Genomic DNA, 7715 nt, shown 5'->3' with positions numbered 1-7715 from the left:
TAGAGGGCATTCTTCTGTGATGAGGAAGAAGAGGAGCCTGCCATACATTTGAGTAGTCTCTTCAGTGACCTACTTAGAACAAACTGGTTAGATTCTGTTCCTGGAACCTGGGAGTAGCACTGAACTGTATGTTTATGTGTACTCGAGATGCAGTGGAGACCATTAGAAGCACTATCACATTATAATGAAATTCTGTTCTTTAACTATTCCTTTCTAACATCTTAATTCCAGGATGTTACATTCTCCTAAGTACAAGGAGTCTGTCCTAGTAGCAAGCTATCTGTGACTTGCTTCCAGTTTCTGAATCTGAAGATCCAGTGAACAGGTAAGCTAAGATTTATTTTAAAAATTTTCTGAAAAAAAATTAGAAGTTTAATTAGTGGTCTTGCCTGCTCCTGTAGAGCCATTCTGTCCATGGCAGCAGGCTGCCAGCCAGAGACAAATGGAAAGCCAAGGACTGGGTCCACTTTGAGAATGCAGTAAAAAGTGAATGAATAGAGAGCACAGTGCAGGGAAAACACCAATACAAACGACATCATGTATGCTGCCTAAAAGCAAAAAATGATCCCCTGCTGGTTTGCAGCCCTTTTAAACATTTGCTTTTCAAAATCTAACAGGAAACACAGTTGCACTGTATATTGACAGTAGAGTGTTTTTTTGCAGATAAAAGTAAAGTTAAAATAATCCATGTTTAGCCATTGGCAGTATCACTGAAAATGAGATGTTTCTAAATGTAGGAAATAAAACACCTATTTCCTGTTACATCCTAATGACATATTTCATCTCTTGTGCCAAATGTAGAGGTCCCTACATGATGGGTAAGAGAAAAAAGTCTTGTCTCACCCACAAACCAGGTCTAGCATACAGAGGAGTCAGCTGTTCTGTCGTAGGTCAATGGTTTTGCCTCATGGTCTGCTCAGTAGAACATTTGTGGATTACCATCTTGGCCAAGCTTATCTGCAGGGATCCAGGTTTTCCATTTCCCATGGGAAAAACGGAAAAACGCAGATTTTTCTTTTTAACCTAGAAAAATGCAGATTTTTCATTTTAACAGAGAAATGCATGGATTTTCCTCCCTCCCTCCATCCCTCCTGGTGTGGCAGGACAGAGCAGGTCAGGTGGTGAAGCTCCTTGCCTCTACAGGCCTTGTGCCACCCTTGTGAAGCACCCTCTATGTACCTGGCCAAAAAAATGTTGTCAATTTTCCTTTTATCAATGCTGATCTGATATGGACTGATAGATCATTACACCTCTATAAAAAAAACCCCCAAATCAAATACCAAAATTTGTAGGTACTTAGAATTTATTTTATTATAGTGAATGAGGCACTGGTAGGCTTCCAAACTGCTTAAAAATTGTAAATATATCAATAAAACATTGTCTTCAATTGATACCTATATATATAGTGGTGTTTCATTTTAATCATGGATTTGGCTTTTTTTAAATCAGAGAATGTGTGGGTTTTATCAGAGAATTTGTGATTTTTAAACAGAGAAAACCAGAATCCCTGCTTATCTGTCATTTGCTGTGGAGTCCACTTTGTGTAGAGTATGCCCATGCACTGTAAATTATGGCAGTTTGTTTGCATTTCAAGACCCATCAGACTGGGAAGTGGGCGTAGAGGGGGACCATGATTTACCCCAATCGTTTCTCTGTGCGTCCTGATGCGTAGTGAAAAGGTAGCAGAGAACCTCTTGTTTCTTAAACAGGAAGAAGTATAGGGTTTTTCAAGAGGGAGCTAGGCATGAGGCTTGACCTGTGTGTTAACTCAAGCAACATATTATTGGAGTTTGGTTTGAGGTTAGGAGGTATGCCATGTCCTTCAGGCAGCTTAGTGAATATTCTATGTATAGCAGTTGGTAGCCAGCTGGCAGTGGATAAGGAGTGTGTGCTGATACTGCTTGTGATAGCCAAAACATGCTCCCTTGCTGTGTGCTTTCTGGCAGTCTTGTGTTGGCTATGTATTTTAAGTGCCAGTTGCACATCCTCTTTTTCTGCATTAGTGTCCCATAAGGGCATGATTGAGCTTAAATAAAATATGCATCTTTGTTTTTTGGAGGTTTTATTTCATTATTATATACAGTAACACGTGGAAAAAAACCCCTAGACCTCTTGCTTGCACTGAAAATGTTTTTAAAACATCTGTGATATGTTATTTCCCCAGTGGAAAAAAAAAATTGCTTGATAAGGATGTCTCTAAACAAAGCCATATAGTCTATGGCAAACTGGACCTAAATTCTGAAAGAACTCTGTATCTTAAGGCATGTTGGTAACCTAACCAGCTTCAGAGAGATTTTAAAAATTGAATTTTTATTGAAATAATTATGCAACTTAACATTGTAGTCAGTAAACTTTTCCCTGCATTGTCCTTCTCATATTAACTTCATTTTCATTTCCACTGTCTCCAAAATGTCAGTTTTCAGTGTGCTACAGAATTTTCTAGTTAAATAATTTGCTACAAGGTAGAAATTGTTGGGAGGAGGTGGGGGAAGTTGAAGGGGTTTGTCAGCTGGTAAGGTATATTATCCAGATACTTTCACTAAAACCATCTACAGTGAAATGGTTAAGTACAAGTATATATACTTTAATTACCATTATTAGGTTTCAGAGTTGTTTTCAGGGAGGAAATTGCCCTTCTATAATTTCTTGTTTTAGACATTCTGCAAACTCAGGAAGCCAAGACTGAAGTGTTTTACAGTATTTACAAAACTCTTTTCATAATCACAACATCTAGAAATATAATTTTCAGAATAAAGAATGATTGCTTATGTTTCCTGTCAAGGAGAATTAATTCCACCACCCATTCTACAGCTATAGAATTGTGGAAAGTCAGGGGGCCTGTTTAGAAACTGTATTTTTATTTTTAATTTTCTGTTCTTAAGAAGTTAAAATAAATTAACAAAAGAACCCCTGTGTTTAAAGTATGGAGGCCCATTTAAAGTCCAAACAAGATTTTCAAAAAGTATTTGTGCTTCTGCACAAACTTTATTTGAAGTGTGATAATGGTACTGAATTTTTGTTGATTCTAGTCCTAGAGTATCAGCATAAATCAATTTTAATGGCAGTGTAATTGTAATTACATATTAATCCACTAGAATTTAAAATTCTGAGTCTGAAGATGAAGACAGTCATTCTCTTGCAGTTTTCTGTTTTTCAGAAACTGTTGGACTGTCTGGCAGTTAACAAAAGGCTGAAATAAAATCAGTGCTGTATTTTGGATAGGTGTACTGTGTGTTTATGATCAGCCTGCCATATACTACTGAAAAAAATACAATTAAGCATGTTTTTAATAACAGATGTGACCACTGAACTTGAATACTGTAGGTACAAATTCTCAAGTATCCTCAGAAACTCAGTCTACACTGATTTATCTTCTTTTACAGTTGACAACAGTGAAATAATAAATAACAATGATCAGTGCTCATCAGTAACAGAGTCACACGCATTCATGTACAGTGTATTAAAAATTATAGGAAAGGCTTGTAATGATCCCTTTACTTCAGTTGCATAACACGGTCAAGGAGGAGTCCTATGACCACTTTTTTAGAGACAGTTTAGCACCTTCATTGTTTGTAACAAGTTTTGACATTTAATTTGGGCAATTCTCTCAGGCTAGAAGTCTTTTTTATTTTTCTTATGATAAACTCATTTACATTTGTCTAAAGAAAAGTGTTAAAAGTGCCATTGTATCCTTATGTTCCTTAGAATTTTTTTGGCAGACATTGATAATTTGACTATTCCAAAATTAGGTTCATACAGGTATGAAGGCAAAGCAACACTGAACTGAGTGGTATCAGGTGTAGATTGTTTCACCTTACCTCCCTTTCCTCAGTGCCTGAACCAGGCTTATGGCCTTGGTACTTTATTTACCTACCTCCCCTCCGGGGAATCAGAAGGGTCAGGAGCTCCACTAGTTTTAAAGGTTAGGGGAAGAAAGTGAAGTCTTTGGAACTTACCTTGAGTAGAGGTGCACCGATATATCGGTTCCATATCGGATTGGCACCGATATGAGGAAAATTGAGAGGATCAGTAATTGGCATTTTTGTCTGATGTGGCCGATAATGTGACTGATAAATGCCCCATGCATGTGCACAGTCACAGCGCAGCACACAGGCAACCAGGAGCACAGTCTGGCAGCATGGACAGCAGCCAGGTTCAGCTGGTAAGTCTGTTGTGGGGGAAGGGGCGTGGGGGGGGGAGCAGATCGAGGCCCCTGCAGTGAGAGTGGGAGTGGGGCTGAGGTTGGGGCTGGGGTAGGGGCAGTTGCTGCCCAGTCAGGGCAGGGCACCCATGGCTCATCTGGGGGCGCAGAGAGGGGAGGTGGCTCCCGTGAGCCTGGCCCAGCCCCTGCACTGAGAAGAGCCCTGTACTGCCCCGGGGGGGGGGGGGTGGCGAACAAGGCCCCTGCAGTGGGAGTGAGAGTGGGGCTGGGGCAGGAGCAGTTGCTGGCTGGCCAGGGCAGGGCAGCCAGGGCTCATCTGGGGGTGCGGAGAGGGGGTGTGGCTCCCGTGAGCCTGGCCCAGCCCCTGAGCTGAGAAGAGCCCTGTACTGCCCTGGCCCCAGCCTGCAGGGGCACATGCCCTCCCAGGTTGCGTGTAGCGTTGGGAGCTGTCCTTCCCTTCCCAATGTCCTCTGGACGAGCCGCAGCTCTGTCCTATGTCCCACCCTGGCTGGGCAGTGCCTGCCCCTACCCCAGCCCCACTCCTTCTCTCACTGTGGGGGCCTCAATCTGTACCCCCATACCCCTACCCTCTCCCCACCCCTTCTTCCACAGCAGACTTCCCAGCCGGACCTGGCTGCTCTCCATATTGTGGGGCTGCATATTGGAATTGGATCGGTATTGGCTGATATGACTTGTTAAAAATCGGCCCTCAGTATTGGCCCCAAAAATCTCTTTTGGTGCAGCCCTAACCTTGACCTTTTCCCCAGCCCAGCATTTGAAGCCAACAACTGATTATTCATTCTAGTAAGATGGTTCTTGTTCATTTTCCTGCAGATAGCTGCCCTTGTTAACTCAGTAGCTCATATAGTCTCTGCATGTGCTGTTATGTTTGATATTGAAAGCTCAAACGCTGCTGCTGTTGTATGATTACAGGGGAAAATTGTTACATTTATTTTTACATCTTTTTTGAGAAAATATAGGAAGTAATAGACACAAACTATTATAATAATGTTACTTAGGCTGTAGAGCCAAACACTAAAATTCACGTTTCAGATTTATGGTTCTCTGAACAACCTCTTCCTTATGCTTAAGTATTGTGACACAACCATTAATTACATAATCATAGTACTGTACTTCCTACAGGACTCCTGACTCTTTCATTGCACTGCATGGACGGAAAAAGGGACCAAATAAAGTTATAGAGGCAGCTGTTAATTATTTTCTAGCTTCCGAATTCTTGACTTCTGTCAATATGATTTCCTTCATCCTTAGAAGCCAACAACGTTTATTATACATGCTTAACATATATCTTTTTTATTTTTACTTTCTCATAACATTAGTATTATAGATATTTTGAGGCAATTCTTCCCTGGGACTGAGTAGGTGTGTCATATCACTGATTTCAGTAGAGTTGTGTCCATGTACCTTGGTGTTGAACGTAGCTTTTTATTTCTTCCATTTGATCTAAAAACAAATTCCTTAAGAGTTCTGTCAGAACTTTGTCTCAAAACTGCCTTCCACTTATGTCTAATAGTATTAATTCTGCTGTGTTGTAGAAACAACATTTAATTGTATATACAAGCAACGTGGATTATTTTTCCAGTTGAAAAATAAATAAAAACATACAAAAGAAAATCTCCTTGAGGGAGATCATGAGCTGTTTACTCCTATTGGTTCATGTTACTCATGCAGATAGTCACATTAGAATATACAAGTGGACTCATCTTACAATGAAAGGCAACCTTCTACTAATAAAGTGTTCATAATCTGACCTTTTGGATATTGCTAAATTTGTTTTTTAAAGAACATTACTGGGCTAGTTCATCAACATGTAAACCTTCTAACATGACCTTTTAATGCCACTAGCAATTAATGGATTAAATTCTGTGGATCTTAATAATGATACATCAAATATTAATGTTGTCCACTGTCTTTCTCCCATGGAACTCTCTGCCAATTGTGTCTGGTATAGTATACAATAGAGTTAAATTTTCCAGCATCTCCTGTCAAGCTTGCTGAAGGAGGTACTTGTCTCACTGATTTCATATTGAACACAGAATTATGCTGCTGGTGCTATTACCACACACACTTCTGTGACATTTGAACACCCATGCAAGGCATGGAACTGGAGTGATTTTAATAAGAGAAACAAATATGACATTCCTTCGTTGCCTGCAGTTAAGTTGGAGTTAAGTTAGATGGGAAGAATCAGCAGAGAGATAGGAAAGTGTCTCTTGATAGTTTCTGGAAGTGATCAAGTTCATGCTTAGATTTCTGTGGGCTCGTCTACATGAGACGCTATGATGCAGTAGCTTGTTCCTACTGTGCAGTAGTGTCATGAACAAACCATGTGGCGATGGTACTGTGCAGTAACTCCAGTTATTGAATAGTCATTTAGCACTTGCTTATACAAGTACTAAATGACTGCACAGTAACAGCTGCGTAGCCTGCTGCACATGTAGACGTGGCCTGTAACATGTAGATTCCAGAGGCAAAGGACCATTAATACAAATGCATTCTATTGGCTTGAGCTTTGAAACCTTGAACTCTGTTTTTTTGTGTGAGATCAGATTATATGGTGGGGGAAATGCTGATGTGGTCCTTGGAAAATCTGTGTCTTTTCCTGTTACGGCTATATAAAAGATAATTTCATATAGCAGTTAGCTGGTATGCTGTGCAGAAAGTAGAGCACACAATCAAGCGTGAACAAGTTGAGTTGTCCATGTGGTACAAAAGGCTGGCGTCTTCATTGAGAATGTAAGCTAGGGCTATGCAGCTGGTGGCCTGCAGGTTGCATGAGGTCGCTGAAGGGTTAACCTGGGTTAAGGTTCCCCCAAGCTCCCAGTTTGGGTGCCACTTCCCCCACTGCTCCTGCTGCTGCCAGCCTTGTCCTCCAACACCCACTTCTTGCTCCTGCTCCTGGGAATGGCGCAGGGTGGCCTGTGGGGCTGAGGACCACATATGATGTATGAACACTAGTACAGTGCAGCAGGGGAGAGAGGAGCATGTGGTGTGGTGGTGAGGGTCCCATGTGGCATGGTGCAATACAGTATATGGCTTGAGGGGCTTGCAGCCCCTGACCATTTTGAAGTTAGACATCTCAGACAGTTGGCATTTTGGAGACATGAAGCCTGTAAAGGTAGAGTGGTACTTGGTAGTAAAAGAGATGCAGACTGTTTTTTATGATAGTTGAACATAGGTATTATTTGAACATTATAAAGTTAAATAGCTTTTTCCAGTGCTGAGAAGCATGAACATATTTACAGTCTCTTCCAACAACTGCTAAATCAGTATCCCTGAATCTGGTGTTTGGAGAACAGCCACAGCAGAGGCAGAAGTAGGGCAAGCATTAAGCTGGCCTGGTTGACCACTGTTAGGGATTAGGTCTTTCTTGATATCTTAGCAGTACTGTACCTGGCTTCTCTGTGGCAGGGCTACACAGAAGAAACAGTACTGAATGGTCCTACCTGTATCAATAACGGCATGTGTTAATTTGAAAAATTAGCATGATTATTTTGTTTTCTGAGCAGGCATTGTCATGGCACTAATGGCA

At 41.1% G+C, this 7715-nt stretch overlaps 1 protein-coding gene across 1 annotated transcript in view; it reads left to right on the top strand.

Moving 5' to 3' along the window:
- Positions 1-231: 231 nt before the first annotated feature.
- The window catches only part of RARB (retinoic acid receptor beta), a 528277-nt gene continuing 520793 nt past the window's right edge, over positions 232-7715 (top strand). The window contains exon 1 of the mRNA XM_059728848.1: positions 232-325. The gene's annotated coding sequence lies outside the window, so the exon portion shown is untranslated. The remainder of the gene's footprint in view (positions 326-7715) is intronic.

Source organism: Alligator mississippiensis, chromosome 5 (assembly GCF_030867095.1).
Source record: "Alligator mississippiensis isolate rAllMis1 chromosome 5, rAllMis1, whole genome shotgun sequence".
Taxonomy (NCBI): domain Eukaryota; kingdom Metazoa; phylum Chordata; order Crocodylia; family Alligatoridae; genus Alligator; species Alligator mississippiensis.
This window is presented reverse-complemented; position numbering and strand designations above follow the sequence as displayed.